The following is a 17815-nucleotide window of genomic DNA, read 5'->3' as shown; positions in this document are numbered from 1 at the left end:
TTTGTGTTTTACAGCACTTCAACCACATGTTATAGCAGGAAGTGCACCCGGCGGTACCCACCAGCTCTCAGCACATCCTGTTTTGTTTTGATCTTGGGTCAACCTGCCCCGGACTTGAGTGATTTAAGTAGTTTCAGATTTCATGTTTACCCAGGTAGCCCAAAAAGAGCGCTAAGCTCTGATGCCCATGTAAGCAGAGGGTGTGGGCCCTGCAGCACACAGCACAGAGTCTGGGCAAAGCTACCAAGAGGTGTGAGACCCCAGGCTTCTGTAACTGGCTCTCCATATATTCCTCATACTACATTTGAAAGTGCGCAGAGAGGGATGAGAGGCCCCCACGAAGCTCAGAGTCTAAGGAAAGTCTCCTCTTGTGATTGAAGATTCAGTCAAATCCTTCAAAGTGTGGTAAACACAGTGTGGGCCAAGATTCCTTTGATGCTATTGAAATCACTCCACACAAGTGATTTTTTACTCCTAAGATCCCACAGCAACCTTGACTTAACTCATGTCTCACACTGCTTCCCTGGGCCTGCTTGAGAAGGCCCAGAGGTCTTGCTACAAGTTTAAATCATACCAACATGGACTCCCGTTCTATATATTCAGCTTGGTGCTCAACATTGCTGTGACCACGAGCTTCCAAAGGATTTATATTTGAGACAGGTCTCCTTCCTGGCTATCCTAGAATTCCATAAAACAGCCCAGACTGGCCTTGAACTCATGACAGTTCTCCTTCGTCAGCCTCACGAATGCTAGCCACACAGATTTGAACTGTGTCCTGTGCCAAAGAGAAAACCCAAAGTGCCCCAGGAGACCCCAAGAGAGTTCCTCAGAGATTCCAGACCGAGTCAGGGGACGATGCAAGCCACGGGGACTGGCAAGACAACAGTTTGCCTAAGTCTCAGAGTCAGGCATAGTTAAAAACAAATAAACAAAACAAAACAAAAAACACCAGTCCTAAGCAGAAAAATTTACAAGGAGCTGTCTCTCAGAAGCTTGGGTAATGCTTACGCACACTTGTGAGGGAGGCGGAGGAAGATGTCTCTCCAAACTCAAAGTCAACGTGGTCTGCAGAGCAAGTCCCAGGACAACAACCAGAGCTACACAGAAACCCTGTGAGAAAGGAAGAGAGAGAGAGAGAGAGAGAGAGAGAGAGAGAGAGAGAGAGAGAGAGAGAAAGGAGGTCTCCATTAGATAGGATGAACCAGGAGCATGTAGCCAAGAGAAGTGCAACACAGACGGATGAAGCAGAAAGTCTGGACAAGAGTCAAACCTATTACAGAATATTTGAACCTGCTTCTAGTTAGGGTGTAACTCAGTCCTTACCACACACCTTTAATCCCTCTGACTGGAATACAGACAAGACCTCAGCACACACCTTTAATCCCAAACAATGAAGGTAAAGTTAATTTGTAGAAGGAAGCACCCATGTTTGAAAGTGATGTCTAATTGAGTGGCAGAAAAAGTGACGAATCAAGAAGATTTGACAGAATAGGATCTGCCAACTCTCACGAGAAGAGAGGAAAGGGAAGGTACCTGAGGTAAGGTAGAGACAGTGCAGGAAGAAGAGAGTACAGTACTGGAATACAGTAGAGTTCGTGGAGACCAGTTCAATAGAGTCGAGAGGGAGAGTGGAGCATCACAGAGGTAGGAGGAGGCAGAGACAGATTGAAGAGAGAACAAAGTAGACACAGGTAAAGACAGAACAAACCAGAGAAGGAGATGGAGACGGAAGATTAGAAGATTGCTAGTTAGTATGAGGCCAAGCAGAGCAATTCAGGAGAGACCAGGAGAGAAGCCAGATTGAATCAGTCAGCTGGGAGAGGAGTTGGAGCCAGAACAGCTGAGTTGAACCAGCCAGCCAGAGTTCAGAAAGAGCTAGAAAGGGCGAGCTTATTCAGCAGCCAGTCTGAGAGGCTGAAAACATTCTAGGCCTAGATTAGATTGTGTGGAGGCTAGAAGCTTCCAGGACTAGGCCTAGGTTAGCAGACAGAGGCAGTGGTTACAGAGTTGCCTTCTAGACAACAGGAGGAAAAAAAAGTTACTTTTATGCAAAAAGCAAGTAATTTGTGGAGCACAGCTGGGAAATAGCTAGTCTAGTATAGAAAAATAATTTAGGGATAATAGCCCAGTAATTGCGCTAAAACTAATTAAATAAATTGATAAGACTCTGCCTCAATTATTGAGGAGGTGGGTTGGCCAAATCATAATAAGAACTAATAGAGCTACTAAATGCCTTATAACACATGTGTGTTTGCCTTCATGAGTATACAGACATCACATGTGGGCAGGAGCCTGTGGAGGCCAGAGGAGGTGTTAGAATTCCTGGAACTGGGGTTATAGGCAGTTGTCAATCACTGTGTATGTGCTGAGAACTGAACCTGAATCCTTTGCAAGAGTACTATGTACTTTTACATGCTGAGCCATCTCACCGCCCCATCAGGCACCTACTTGAGAGAGAGCCTATTGTTTAGAACTGAGCTATCCAGGAGGCCTGGGAACAAGCCAATCACAAGCTGGGAAGTCTAAATTCAACCTGCCTCCATTCTGGGATGACAGCTTTGGAAGGAAGCTGCGGGGAGTAGGAAGGCCCGACACTGACAAACAGAAATGTAAATGCAGCAGGAGACTTGGCCTAGGCACTGAGGTAGACAGGAAGACGGCCTCCCTCTTGTCTGGGATCAAGCCTCATCAGTTGAGAACACATCTGTAGACTGACTGTTCTGAGGTTGAAGTTAGTGTACGTGTGTTCTCTCTATCCACCATGAGGTTCAGTACTGTACAACCTGAGAACTCTGAAGCCCTGCAGGCCACTTGACATCCACAGCCGCATCCCTAGGAAGATTTGACAATACAAAGACAGAGCTGCCCATATAGACCTCCGCTATGATCATGTCCCATGCTCTCATTGCATTTGGGAGTCACCCCCAATGCTAGAACATTAGCCACCCCAGGAGATAAAAACTGGGGAGTCTCGGGAGAGTGGAAGAGCCTGTGTGGTTAGCAGTGACCTCTGATATGCAAAGAAGGGAAGCTACTAAAATGAAGATAGCTCTGGCAGGCACTGGACAGTTGTCTACTACAGGCCCTGAACCACTGAAATCTCAGGAATAATAAGAGTCCACAAGGTCGAATCTCCCTCCTGCCCACTTACAGGTGAAGTCCCCAAATTTCAAAGGCCCAGAAAGAATTTTCTCCAGCGTGTCATCTTTTTTTTCCCTTTCGCCCTCAAATTTCTTCTTATATTTTAACTATGCATTCAGTCATAATTTCATGTTATCATAGGTTTTTTTAACTTCTAGTTTTTAATCCCTAGTCATACACTTACCTAATTCGGTTTATGACTTTTTTCAGTATTTGTAGGCAATCTTTTCTCTCTTTAACGTTATAAACAAATACTAATAGTTGTAGAATGTCATCTAGGTCCTGACAGAATAATAATGAAGACGTCTGTACCCCATAATCATCTTTAGATGGATCATCCAAACCAAAACCCATTGTAGGAACTGAAAGATCATTGTATCACCGAAAGGAGACAGACAGGGTATTTTAAATTTTCTAGAATCAAATCAAAATCAAAGCACTAAAACAAGAACTTTTGAGGTGTGACTAACAGGAAGTTTGTGATCATGACTGCTTCCATCAGACTATCAGAAAGACTGAAAATAAACAACCTAAGGATATAACTCAGAATCTCAGGAGAAAGAAGCAAGCAACCAAGCAGGGGCAAGCCAAAATGGAGGGCCATTAGATCAAGTCCAAAAGATCAAGACAGAAACTGATAAAATGGAGCCTAGTAGAATAATACATAAAACATCAAGAACATGGTCCTTTGTGAAAAACAAACAAAATATTTGACAAACCCTTTGCCAACCAAACCAAAAGAGAGCACCACAATTAACGACATTAGTAATGAAAAGGGGACATTCTAATATATCCCACCGAAATCCAAAGGATTTTTGGAGAATACTTCAAAAGCATGAGTTCTAAAAATACTAGAAAATCTAAAGAGATATACAAACACCTAGAGACATACGACCTACTAAAATTAAATCAAGATACAAACAATTTCAGCAGATCTATGATAAGTAACAAGACTGACGTAGTCAGAAGAGTCTCTGGACAAAGAAAGGCTCAGGATGGGATGGAACAACCGGTGAACTGTATAAAACCTTTTAAAAAAGAACAAAAAAATTGAATTATATCAAACCTCTATAAAAAAAGAACAAAAAAGAATGCTCCTCAAACTGGTCCATAAAACAGAGAGGGAAGGAACACTACCAAATGCATTCTATAAGCCCAGCATCCCTCTGACAATAAAACCAGGCAAGAACTTCAAGGGCTGAAGGTATGCCTTAAGTTTAAACCACTGCACTCAAGAGATCTCTAAAACAAAAAATGTCTCTAAGCTGTAAGCCCCACTTGCTCACAGACAGTAACCTTCTGGAATGCTGGGGCTGTTGTTCATATAAGATCCACATATTTTTGCTTCTATAAATAAGTCTGGTTACCCCAAATACACATGGGTTTTGCCTTTATAAGAGCCCATCTATTGTAATTCATACTCTGGGAGTCCTGGGTATGAACCCAGCCAGTGCCCATTGTCCTGACCAGTATTTAATGAAGCTTGCTTCAAATTTAGCTCAAAATTTGTGGCAGTGTGTTTGTTCTCACCTGGTGGGATTAATAGAACACAACAAAGAGGGAAAAAACTATGCATCAATATTCCTGATGGATATTGATGCAGAAAAAAATCTTCAGAAAATACTTGCAAGCTGAGTTCAGAACTTATTAGGAAGACGGTACAACACAGCCAACGCTGGTTTTGTTACAGAGATGCTGGAGGAGCTCGTCATGAGGGAACTAGACTCTACACAGCGAGAAAGCTCCTCAGGGAGGCCCCTTTAAAGACAATCGTTGTGGAATCAGAACCACTGGATTGTAGTGTTTAACTAGACTTGAGCAGTCTGCAGCCAGGACTGAATCCAAGAGAGGGCAACTGTAGATCAGGGAAAGTCAACCACTTTCCCATCTACTCATCAACCAAATCCTGTGTTGAGCATTTAATATGTGGCAGGCCCTGTGCAGAAGAGCTGGAGGGAGAAAATAGATACAGGGGCACAGGCCTGTAACTTAATATTCAGAAGGTGGAGCCAAGAAGATTAAGAGTTTAAGGCTATCTGGGACTATATACCTGCCCCCCGCCCCAACTGTTGTGTTTTATAAAAAGATAGGAAGGAAGGAATATGTTTGGTGGAGGTGTGGTATGGTGTGAGGGAAGGGGGTGCTCCTGCGGGCCCATGCTGAGGCATCCCTTCCCCCTGAGGGACCAGCCACATGATGGTATAATATAGAATAGAGTTTATTTAGTTTATTTAGGGCATAGGGAGGGGAGTGGAGGTTGAGGGAGTAGGGAGGGAGAGAGAGGGAGAGGGAGGGAGAGAGAGAGAGAGAGAGAGAGAGAGAGAGAGAGAGAGAGAGAACGAGAACTAGAGGCCAGCTATGAGCACTTGGAAAGAGAAGAGAGCAAGAGAAAGAGGAGGGGGCAAGCTGCCCCTTTTACCCTTCTATACTGAGGTCAGGCATACCTGTCTCTGTCTGTTGCCAGGTAACCGTGGGGCGGAGCCTAGATAAAATACCACCACCACCACCACCACCACCACCACCACCACCACCACCAACAACAACAACAACAAAGTAGCCAGAGGTAAAAACAAAAGATCAGTAACTGCCCAGGGGCTGGAGAGCTGTGACGCTGTGAAGGCCAGCGTTGACCACACCAGCTCGCTGAGCGCTGAGCGTAAAGGAAAAGTCTCTAATCCCACTTGGTGAGTTTTACCATCTATCTACACCCACACCCTTGGCTGCGTCAGCACCCTCTGGCAAGGCTTTAGAGAGATGAAAGACTGGAAAAGATCCAGGGAGCAAGGATCAATGAAGAGAGGCCTCTAGGAAGAAGGAACTCCGAGAAGCCTGTGACTCCTTAACAGGAGCAATGGTGGAGGATCCAGACGGCCCCAGGCACGGCTTGTGTGATTAGATCTTCGCTTCTCACCTCCCTCCTCCCCCTGGGCTGCAGGAGTTTCTGGGAAGCTCCGCCATGGGAGCCGGGAATGATAATTTACTGCACACTCCCTTATTTTGCAGATCGAGACTGTTTCACACCAGCTCTTGTCTTCACCGCTCCCTGCGGTTCTGCCAGCAAAGCCTTGCGGGATCATTAGAAAGCTGAGTGATAAATACTTAGTGTGCTAATGAAGGCATCAGCTGGGGCTAACAGCTGGCGATGAATTAACGCGGTTTCCCTTTTAGGGTCATTAACATATTATAACAGAAACTTTTTACAGCCCTTGATAACAAAGTAACAAACCAAAACAATATAAAGCCCTGAAGAATGAGTGCTTCCGGGTGGAGAGTTTAGGTAGAGCCGGGCACCTTGTAATAGGGAGTGAATGCTTTCCAACTGTCACCTCCCAATCCAAGCCACACACCCCCAACCTCTAAATCCATCTGACCCTGTGCTTAAATCCTCTGCAGAGACCACACACATGCATGCTGAAAGGGGGATGTGAGGGGTCACAGATAGAAATGCAAAAAGATACGAAGACGACGGAAGGTGCCGGTAACCTGCTCTTTTCCCAATACTCCGAGTGTGTTCGCAGTGTGCATTAGAGATGGGCATCCATTGATTTGGGAGAGAAATCTTATGAATCCTTGAAATATTGGTCCTCGGTTCTACAGAACTGGAGGCCGTGGGCCCTGCCCCACAAGGAAGGTTGCATGGGTGCCTGTTGCAGGATATTCCATCGGCACTGTGAACCCTGAGATTGTGTTGTTTACTAGAAAGAGCTGGTGTGGCTCACGCTTTTAATCCCTCTGGCTGGAATGCAGAGAGGTCCTTAGTACACACCTTAATCCCAAACAATGAAGGTAAAGTTAGTTTCTAGAAGGAAGCAGTAACGTTTGAAAGTAATGTGGCTCTAACTGAGTAGCAGACAAAGTGATGAATCAGAGAACGATCTGACAGAATAGGATCTGCCCAACTCTCCGGAGAACAGAGAGAAAACAGAAGCTAAAGAGAGAGCAGCCAGAGAGAGGAGGCGGTTTTATGAGGACAGTTGTACAGAGACAGACTGCAGAGAGAGAACAACCTAGACACTGGTGAAGACAGAAAGAGCCAGAGAAGGAGAAGGAGACAGAAGATTAGGACAGATTGCCAAGCGGAGCAATTCAGGAGAGACCAAGAGAGAAAAGCCAGATTGAGTAAGTCAGCTTGAAGAGAAGTTTGAGTCAGAACAAGCGAATTGAATCAGTCACTGAGAGATCAGAAAGAACAAGAAAGGGTGAGCATATTCAGCAGCCAGACTGAAAACATTCTAGGCATAGATTAGATTGTACAGAGGTTAGAAGCTTCCAGGGCTAGGCCTAGGTTAGCAGACAGAGGCAGTGAGCCTTGGCAATGACAATTACAACAGAGTAAGAGTCACTTTTCCAGGTTCTTGGTCCTTCTCTAGACTGCTCAGTGTATTCACCACAGGTCCTGCCAAGGGAACAGAGAGGAGGAGCTCAGTCCACACTCAACCCACTGTGTCCTGAGACATGGTTAGTCAACAACAGCTCAGAGAAGAGAGCACTGGCTTTAATGATCTGATAAGGCCTCTTGCTTCCCTGGAGCCTGCCAAAGACTGTGTTAATGTCTCTGGAACAGTAAGGGACCCAGAGTTCCTCTAAGGGCCCATGTGAGATCATGTTTACCAACACACAGGGGCACACGCACAGACACACACACACTCTCACACACACACACACACACACACACACGAGTCTGGTGGGAACAGCCTTCTCATCCTTCCAAGGGTGAAGGTGGCCATTCTCCACATCTGTATTTACCATTGTACTGGAGCCCCCACACAGTGCAGTGAGGCAAGAAACAAAATAAAGGGATTTGAAGCCAGCTTCTCCCTAGGTGCCTGCTCACCATGCTGACCTAAAGCAACAGTAACAACTATCAGCTCTTTCCTGCTGACTAAGCAACTTTGCTTCACCAGGTTTCCTTCCCCAAACTTTATATAAGCCAAGTCTTCCTCCCTATGGTGCAGGATCATAGATAAACTTCAGAGTCTGGTCACTCCCTTGAGTCTCATAGTTCTGTGGAACCCCCCACAATGCATAACTGTGTAATTGAAATGATGTTTTTCCTGTTAATCTGTCTTCTGTCAATTCAATTCTTTCATCAGCCACAGAACCTGTAAGGGTAGAGAGGGACCTATTTTTTTTTTCATGTCCCACAAAGGAAAGGGATAATTGTCGGGGGAAGGATGTAAAAGAAATACTTATTCAGAGATGATATGATTATGGAAATAAAAAATAAGTCATAATCAGGATTAATAAATGAATTCAGAGAGATAAATAAGTGCTAGAGAGAAGGCTAGTGGTTAAGAGCTCTTGTTGCTCTTGCAGAAGACCTGGGTTCAGTTCCCAGCACCCACACAGTGGCTCACCACCCTTCAGAACTCCAGTTTTTTTTTTGGTTCTTTTTTTTGGAGGTGGGGACCGAACCCAGGGCCTTGCGCTTCCTAGGCAAGCACTCTACCACTGAGCTAAATCCCCAACCCCGAGAATCGATGCTTTATTCTGACCTTCTTGAGCACCAAACATACATGTGGTACACATATATATGTGCAGGCACAACATTCATACACATAAAATTAATACATTTTAAATGAATTCATGTATCAAAGCCACAGGCTACACGGTATTTAAAAAAATAACTTGTAATTTCATATTTCATATACCAATAACAAAACCTTTAAATGAAAAATAAGTATAATTACCATACACAATAGGATCAAAACCATAAATATCTGGAAGTAAATAACATGTCCAGTCTCTGCTGAGAAATGCAACGTTTCTTAGAGGGATTGAAAGCCCAACTGAGCAAGGCATTCCTGTAAGCAAGGGCGCAGTGAAACCACCTAACTGGACCATCCAGCAGGTAGAAAGAAGAGTTTACCAGGGGACCAAACTGCCAGGCTGCTCCCAAAAATAGAGGACAGCAACTGGAGGGAAAAGCAGCATTAGGAGGTAGGGTATAGATCAGAACAGCCTGGGGGCTAGTGTGGGACTCTGATCTGGGGTAGGCTGTTCGACTTAATCAGAGACTACCTTGTAGCTCCCAAGCGCCATTGCGCACCGGTAGTCTCAGGATGCGGAGGAGCTGGGTAGCAGGAGCTCTATTGGAGCCGTGAGTATGGGTATGAACAACTCGAGGACAGCTTATTTGCGGGCTATCTTATATAGTCAGGGGGAGGAGAGAAGGGAGGAAAAGGACAAGGGAATTGGTGCTGCAGTGGATGCACAGATCTTACAAATGTATCCGCTAGATTAGCAGACTTCGGGTCACAGGCTTTCTGAGAAGCCAGTTCTCTGGCAGGGAAACACAAGTTTAACTGGTTATCATGATGTGGCCTTTGTCTCTACGGAGTTGAGTAGGCTCAAGTCCGATTTGGGGAAGGAGCAGCCCCTCTCCTGCTGTGCTCTCTGACAGAAGTCCGGGGTATGGGCAACACTCTACCATCCTTCATCTGGCTCAGGAACCCACAACATGCCTTTGGCCGAGGTGTTAAATGTTTGGGATGGATAAGAGAAGGAACAGCTTTCCTAACAAACAAACACAGTTCACATCAGGCGGTGGTGGCTCAGGCCTTTAATCCCAGAAGTCTGGAGGCAGAGGCAGGTGGATTTCTGAGCTCAAGCCCATCAAGATCTACAGAGCGAGTTCCAGAACAGCTAGAGCTACACAGAGACCCCACCCCCACCCCCAAACACAAATCCACTTCCAGATGCTCGCTCACAGAAGGGCCAGTTCCTGGGACAAACTTTCGCAAACCACTAGCAGTCAGGCTAGGCAGCAACCGGGGGCAACATCTGCAGGCTCTAAACTAAAAGCATTACTGCAGCAAAACTTCGGAGAAGGAAGGCAGGGACTATTATTGGTCACAATCGGAGGGCAGCAAGCTGCGAGGGAAGCAAAGCCTTGAGGTGTGATGTAATGGTCTGCACTGGCGGGATCTACAGCATTATAAAGTTTATATATAAACTTATTCCAGTGACCTTGACCTGGGTGTCGTTTAACAGGATTCAACAGTTTTTCTTCGGATTGTAGCCACAGCTGTTGACTAGCCGTCTCCCAGCATCCTTAGCCCTCCTGCTGCCAGCCTTTTGTGATTAAATTGGAAAGGTCTCAGATTTTTCTTTCTTTTATCACGCACTGATAAAATATTAGTGCAAGGGGTTGGGGATTTGGCTCAGCGGTAGAGCACTTGCCTAGAAAGTGCAAGGCCCTGGGTTCGGTCCCCAGCTCCGGGTGAAAAAAAAAATATTAGTGCAAGTGAAGCTTGGGAATGCTAAGTAATACTTGTTATTTCTGTGTATTTTTAACCGGTCGTTAAAAATTCACACAAAGAAGTAAATGGGAAGATTAAGGTGGAATACTATAAAACTAACACATAATACAAAGAAAAAGACAAGAGAAATGGAGGGATAAAGAACAAAGGGTATATACATTCAAAAGAAATAATGGCATAAAAATAGCCTAAATATAAAGATACCAACAACTAAATGTTGATGGTATAAACAGAAATTATGAGTTTTGTTTAGAGGGCCAGATAGTAAATACTGTGAATTTCGTCAGGCACGTGGTCTCTGTTACAATCATGCTCACCTCTGCTTCTGGAGCGGAAAGTAGCCAAAACAATACATAAGCAAACAAACATGATTTCTAAAAAGATTTCTAGATCTTTTAAAGAAATAAAAATATTTCTAAATATTTCTATAAAGATGTATTTATCTTTATTTTATGTATATAGGCGTTTTGCCTGCGTGTATTTAAGTGTACCATGAACATGAGCTGCCCTTGGCACTAGAATAGGGCATCAGATCCCGCTAGAACAGGAGTTATAAACAATTGTTAGCACCGTGTCAGTGCTGGGAATTGAACCCCGGGTCCTCTGGAAAAGCAGCAGGTGCGCTTAACTCCTGAACCACCTCTTTATCCTCAACATGATTGTCTCTCGATAAAAACTTATAAAAGGGGCAAGCGACCAAGCATAGTTTGATAAGCCTTGATCTAAACTTTACTAATCAACGTAAATAAAAAGATGTAATGCCAAATTATATATCTATAAGACAACCGCTCACAAGCACATACACATAACCCACCTTAAGTATTAGATAGGCAGTTTAAAAAATAAAAGGATAGAAAAGACACGTCACACAAATACTAACCAAGAAAAGTTCAAATAGCTACAAGCAATGGTTCGTGTATAAACTGTCCTCCACAAACCCAAGGTTTGCTTTTGTTTTGTTTTCTAAGATTTGTTTTGTTTTTAAGTGTGTGTGTCTATATAGGTGTGTGCATATGCGTGCAGTTCTCCTGGAGGCCAGAGATGTCAGACGCCCCAAAGCAGGTCTTACAGGTCCTGTGAGCCACCCTATATGGATGCTGGAAACAGAATCCGGGTCCCTTGCAAGAGCAGTGCCTTGAAACTCAGTACATATTGAGACTTGCATTCTGAATGCTTGGTCTCTAGCTGATCAGGTTATAGAAACCAGGGCATGGGACCTGGCTGCACAAAGCAGGCCTCTAAGAGCATGTTTTAGAAGTTACACCTGGGCCCTAGTCCCTTTTGTCCACTAGGAGGTGAGGAGTCCCTGATACATCCTCTTGCCTCACCACTGGCCCAGAACCAACAAAGCCAAAGACTGTGAGAAATATCCCAAAAAAACGACTCTCTCCAGCTTGTTCGGTCAGAGCTGTGGAAAACCGACTTAAACACTGCGTTCACATCCAAGCAGGGAAGATTACCAGAGCTAAAGAGCAGAATCGCTGTTAAAAGCCGTTCTCTGATGTCCCTCTCATTTCTGAGTGTCCTGTGACTCACCGGGGCCATGAGTTCCTTGGAACTTGAGGATCTTTTCAAGAATGTTTATTCAGTCCACACCACAAAAAATAGACATGGGGCTTCTCTCCAGCAAAGAACAGGTTTGTTTTCAATTCAGTTACGGTGACCTTCCGCCCATCATAAAAGTTTGTATGGGCTCCCTAGTCCCTGGAGTCCTCTCCTACAAGGAACAGTTACAGCCAGGTGTCAGTTTATCTCCTTTGGGTGGAACTCAGGGAACTGATAAAAATTCTGACACCACAGTTGATCTCTTGTGGCTGATTAGGACCTGACATTTTCCAGACTGCTGGTGTCTTTTCCAGAGGAGAGTCCTACACCTTCATGTTCACACAAATGATGACATCACCAACACGCTAATAGCCACCGGAACCCACATGTGCCAAGACAGCAGAGCTGTCAATGTGTCTGACAAAGGACAAAAAAGAGAGTGGATAGTTCAACACCCCTCTCTGAAAGTCAGTAAGGACACCAACCTGAAAACCGCCAGCCACATTTGTATAGTTCTTCAGCCAACCCTTTCTTCCCGAGGAACATTAGCCAGGAAAAAAGTCACACTGGGCTTCAAAAGAACTGATGTCTTAGAAAATGTGCTAAGACCGCTTGAAAATCTCCAAACGTGAAGTTTAAGGTGTCCTGGGACCCCATCTGTACCTGCCCGATGTGTGGGTTTAATCTCCACAAACCTCACAAGGGCTGCAGGCATGGGCAAGAAATCACATTGATGCTAAGAAAGAGGGTTCTCTGTACACAGGCCTGTCTGCTAAGGCAAATACTTTACCAGAGGCTTGTGGAGGAACGACAACCACACACACACACACACACACATACACACACACACACACACACATACACACACACACATGCATACACACACACACACACATGCATACACACACAATACACATTAGCTTTCCTTTTTCCTTCTCAAAAAAAAAAAAACAGAGAAAAGAAGCTAAGAAATTCAAAGGGGGACAGGAGAGAAGGAGGGAAGGAAGAGTCATATTTTGAAGGTTATAGCTCTGGATCTGGATCTGGATCTGGCTTTACTCTCTCTCTTTTTCCCTTAAAATTCTTTTTTTACAGTGTGTTTGTGTGTAGGTGTATGTTGCATGTGTATGTATGTATGCGTGCATATGTGGTGTGTATACAGGTGTGTGCATGCATATGTGTGTGTAGTGTGTATGCATGCTGCATGTGTGAGCATGTGCATGTGCTGTGTGTGTAGATCAGAGAATAACTAGTAGCAGTCAGTTCTCTCTTTCCACCATTTGGGGTCTGGGCTCAAACCCAAGTCATCATACTTAGTAGGAAGTGCCTTTCTTCACTGACAAACCCAGTGGGCCCTACTTTCTGTTTTCTGATCTGTCGTCGCCATGGGATCAGCCACTACTACAAGCTACCTCTTCCACAGACTGAGCAGCTCTGTCTTGCTGCCCCTGCTACTAAAACCATCTGAAACAATGGGCAAAGAAACCCTTTCCTCTCTAGGTTGGTTTTTGCTTTTGATTGGTTGGTTCGTTTTTTTTTTTTTTTTTTTTTTGAGACAGGGTCTCTCTGTGTAGCCTTGGCTGTCTGTAGTCCAGACTGGCCTCAAATTCACAGAGATCCTTCTGCCTCTGCTTCCCAGGTACTGGGATTAAAGGTGTGCACCACCACCACCTGGCACCCTTTTTCTCTTAAGTTGTCCTGACTTGATGACACAAATAAAAATCAGATAAAGTGTAAGACAAGAAATAATCTCATTATCAGTAACCCTCATGAACACAGATGCAAAAAACACATTAAATATAACAATATAAAGAATTAAATGTTAAGTGGGATTTATCCCAGAGCAATATTTGAAAACCAATAAGTATCTGTACAAAGACTCTCATCAACTTATGCAAAAGAGACTTTTGACAGGGTTTAACACGTGATTCTTAGTGGGAACCAGAAAGAAACTAAACCCAATAAACACATCAGTGTGTTGGAAGTTTGGTCCTCTTCGTTTCATTTTGACAGGTGGGATCTTTAAGAGGGAGCTTCTCTGATTAACTGAGGCTGAAGCCTCAAAGGGATTTTGGGCAGATGACCTCTTGCTCTGTCAAATATTTTGGTTGTGATGTTAGCAGGTCATCATCACCTCAGGCCAAACCAACAGGGCCTCTTGATCTTGAATTTTCAGTCTCCAAAACTGTGAGTCAAAAAAAACCCTTCTCTTTATAAGGTTAGCTGCCTCTGGTATTTCATTATAGTGATAAAAAACAAACTAGTAAAAAAAAAAAAGTCAGACTAATACACACAGTTACAAATGCCTATAGCTAACATACTAAATGTGAAAGCTGGATGTTTTGTTCTCCATAAAATCAGGAAGGAAAAACTAAAGGGGGTGGGAGGAGATGGATCAGTGGTTAAGAGCACTGACTAATCTTTCAAAGGTCCTGAGTTCAAATCCCAGCAACCACATGATGGCTCACAACCATCTGTAATGGAATCTGATGCCCTCTTCTGGTGTTTCTAAAGATAGCTACAGTGTACTTATGGATAATAAATAAATAAATAAATAAATAAATAAATAAATAAATAAATATTTAAAATAAATAAATAAATCTTAACAAAAAAAAAAAAGGAAGGATAGATGTCCAAGTCACCTCTCCTAGTCAACATCACAGCAACATTCTATTATGAATACAAGACACTGGTTGCTCTTCCAGAGGACCTGAGATCAATTCCCACTAACCACATGGTGGTTCACAACCATCTATAATGGGATCTGGTGCCCTCTTCTGGCAGGCAGGCACACATGCGGACAAAGCACTCGTACATTGAAAAATACATAAATAAAATAAAATAAAAAAGAAAGACCCAATGTAGCTAAGACATCAATTCTTGGACTAAGAGTGTAGGTCTGCAGTGGTGTGTGCTTAAACCAGTGTCTATCAACCTGTGGATCACAGCCCTTTTGGGATTGCCTAAGACCATTGGCAAACACAGGTATTTATGTTGTGATTCATAACAGTAGCAAAATTACAGTTATGAAGTAGCAGCAAAAATAATTGTATGGTTTGGAGTCACCCCAACATGAGGAACTGTATTGAAGGGTCACAGAATTAGGAAGGCTGAGAACTATTGGCTTAGATGAAAGATATCTTGGGTTTGAGCTCCAGAACATACCAAAGAAAAGATGCCAGTTCTCATCTAATCGATCTATAAAACATGAGTTTCTAAAAGGTAGGTCTATATTTTCTAATGGAAAGTCAAAGGAAATAGAATATACAAACAACTGAGGGGAAAACCACAATGGAGCGTTCTGAATTACTTGTAAGCCTTGGTCATCAAGATGATGGGGTGCTAGAAAGGGGGCTAATATACAGGTTAATGGAAGAGAACAAAATCCCCCAAATAAATACGTACAAAGTAGAGCCAATGGATTTTTCATAAAGACACAGTCAATTCATTGAAAGGATGATTTTAACTAACTAACTAACTAAGAACTTACCAGAATACCCAAAGAACTCTCAGAATTCACAAAACAAAAACAAGTGACTTAATTTGGTTTCTGTTGCTATGTTAAAATCAAAACCAATTAGGGGGAGGAAAGGTTTGTTTCACCTTGCAGTTTGCAGCCCATCACAAAGGGAAGCCAGGAAAGGAACTCAAGACAGGAACGTGGTTTCAGGACCTGAAGGGGAGAGCATGGAGGAATGCTGCTTACTGGCTTACTCTCCAGGCTCCCATTCTCCCATTGCTTTCTCATACCTCCCAGAATAGCCTGCCCAGGGGTGGTACCACTGAGTGGGATGGGCCCTTCCATATCAATCAACAATCAAGAAAATGCACCCACAGACTTGCCTACAGGTCAATCTGATGGAGTCATTTTCTCAAGTGAGGTTCCTTCTCCTCAGATGACCCAATTTGTGTCAAGTTGACAAACAACAACAAAAAATAAACAAACAAACAAACAAACAAAAGAAAAACCCAGCCCTAACTGGCAAGCACAGTCAGTTTTTTTGGGCAGGGTTAGAGTGTGGGGATGGGGTTACTATGTTAGTGACAGAACCCAGGGCTTTGCACACATTGGCATGCATCCTACCATTGGGCTACATGCAAAGTTCTCAACCTGACACATTTTAAAATAATGTAAAAGACTCAGGCAGACCTTTCACAAGTGAGAATAAGCACACGGTAACTAAACATGTGACTAGTACTGAACACCATCAACGTTCCTCAAAGTCGAGAGTCCAGTATCAGTCATTAAACCTGTTGAGGTTTAGCCTGTGGCGATGTACTGCAGTGCTAAATTCTGGACTTGAAGGTCTGGGACTATGAGTGGTTTAACACGTTTACGAGCTTTTTGCCTTGTGCAAACCTTGTTCCTTGATTTGAAACTATTGGTTAAATAATGTTGGCTTCAGCCAATTACTGGAGAGATTAGAGATAGGTGGGTTTGGAGTAACCTGGTTGGGGGGAGAGAGCTGAGGAGAAAGAAGAAAGGGGGGTGAGGGAAGGAGCCATGAAAGGAGATGGATGATGAGCACATGGCCAGGAGAAACAGCAAGTGTCTGGAGTACGCTGCTGAGGAAATAGCCTGGCTAGCTCAGACTCTTAATCTCAGGGTTGTGGGTTCGAGTCCCGCATTGGGCACCAAAAGGTAATATGACCAATTTAAGCTTATCCCAGGCTAGTTGTTCCTCCTGGCTATGTGCTTTTCCATCTCCTTTCATGGTCATTTCCCTCACCCCACTTTCCTCCTCTTCTAACAGTTAAAAATAGTTGTGACAAGTGCTATTGAGGATGCAGAGTATGTTACAGCTCTGAGGGGAATGGTTTTCCCAGTGCAAGTGTCACAGCTCTGCTTAGGAGAGAGGCTCCCTAATGCAAGTGTTGCAGCTCTGAAGGGAAAGGCATCCTTGCAGCAGGAAGCCAAGAAATACCACAAAGTCACACCACGCAACAAGCCTCACACAGGAGATTTATTGGGAGGGAAAAGGCGAGGAGGGTAGCTGCCTCTGCTCAGGTAAGAAGCAGAGGAGAACTGAGCAGAAGAAAGAGTTTGTGTCGGGTTTCTTAGGGAAGGAGGGTGAAACTTTCAAGGGTGCAGATTTCCAGGATGGTGATTGGTGGGATTTCAAGTTTTGAGCTTGGGGCAAGCCCAGAGATCTGTGGGATTTCAAGCCCAGGGATTGCTGGGTTTTCAAGTCCAGAGTTTGGGCTTTTTACTCCACGGGGCGTGGAGGTCTGCTACCTGCATCTGGAGGGGCTTGGTCCGTAGTTCTCTGTGAGTGAAGCCTGGTGATTGGAGATCCTTAGAGGTGAGGTCTGCACAGAGTGCTAAGGACTCTCACATGACCCTCGGGGAAACACCTGAAGATTCATGTAGCGTTAACTATCCTCTCCTGGGGCTAAAAGAATGAAGGCTGCATGCAATGGAGCATGCCTGTAATCCCAGTACTGGGGAGGCTGAGGCAGAAGGATTACTGTGAGTTTGAAACCAGTACATTCAGGGCCAGTCTGGTCTACATAATGAGAGTCCCTCTCAAAAAATAAGAGAAAAACAAAACAAACAAATGAAACCATGCCATTATGTGAAAATGGTTTCTGGCCATTGTTATGAGTGTTATATGTGAGACCATAACTGTGATGCATGCCTGAAGTTCCCAGCACTCAGGAGGCTGAGGCAGGAAAAATTCAAGTTCAACATCAGCAAAGGCTAAATAGCAAGAGACTGACAGCAGTGCGTGCGAGAGAGAGAGAGAGAGAGAGAGAGAGAGAGACAGAGAGAGAGACAGAGACAGAGACAGAGAACTCAATTTTCCTTCCAAAAGAAAATAGTTATAATCACACTGTGGAATGTTGCTGAGAGAGCAGGACTGTTG

At 44.1% G+C, this 17815-nt stretch overlaps 1 long non-coding RNA gene across 1 annotated transcript in view; it reads right to left on the bottom strand.

Moving 5' to 3' along the window:
• The window catches only part of LOC148006945 (uncharacterized), a 35274-nt gene that overhangs the window by 14454 nt on the left and 3005 nt on the right, over positions 1-17815 (bottom strand). The window contains exon 2 of the long non-coding RNA XR_015649248.1: positions 15552-15621. This is a non-coding gene — a long non-coding RNA (uncharacterized LOC148006945). The remainder of the gene's footprint in view (positions 1-15551; positions 15622-17815) is intronic.

Source organism: Rattus norvegicus, chromosome 1 (genome assembly GCF_021556685.1).
Source record: "Rattus norvegicus strain SHRSP/BbbUtx chromosome 1, alternate assembly SHRSP_T2T, whole genome shotgun sequence".
Classification (NCBI taxonomy): Eukaryota; Metazoa; Chordata; class Mammalia; order Rodentia; family Muridae; genus Rattus; species Rattus norvegicus.
The sequence above is the reverse complement of the archived record's forward strand: the minus strand, read 5'-3'. Positions and strand labels throughout refer to the sequence as shown.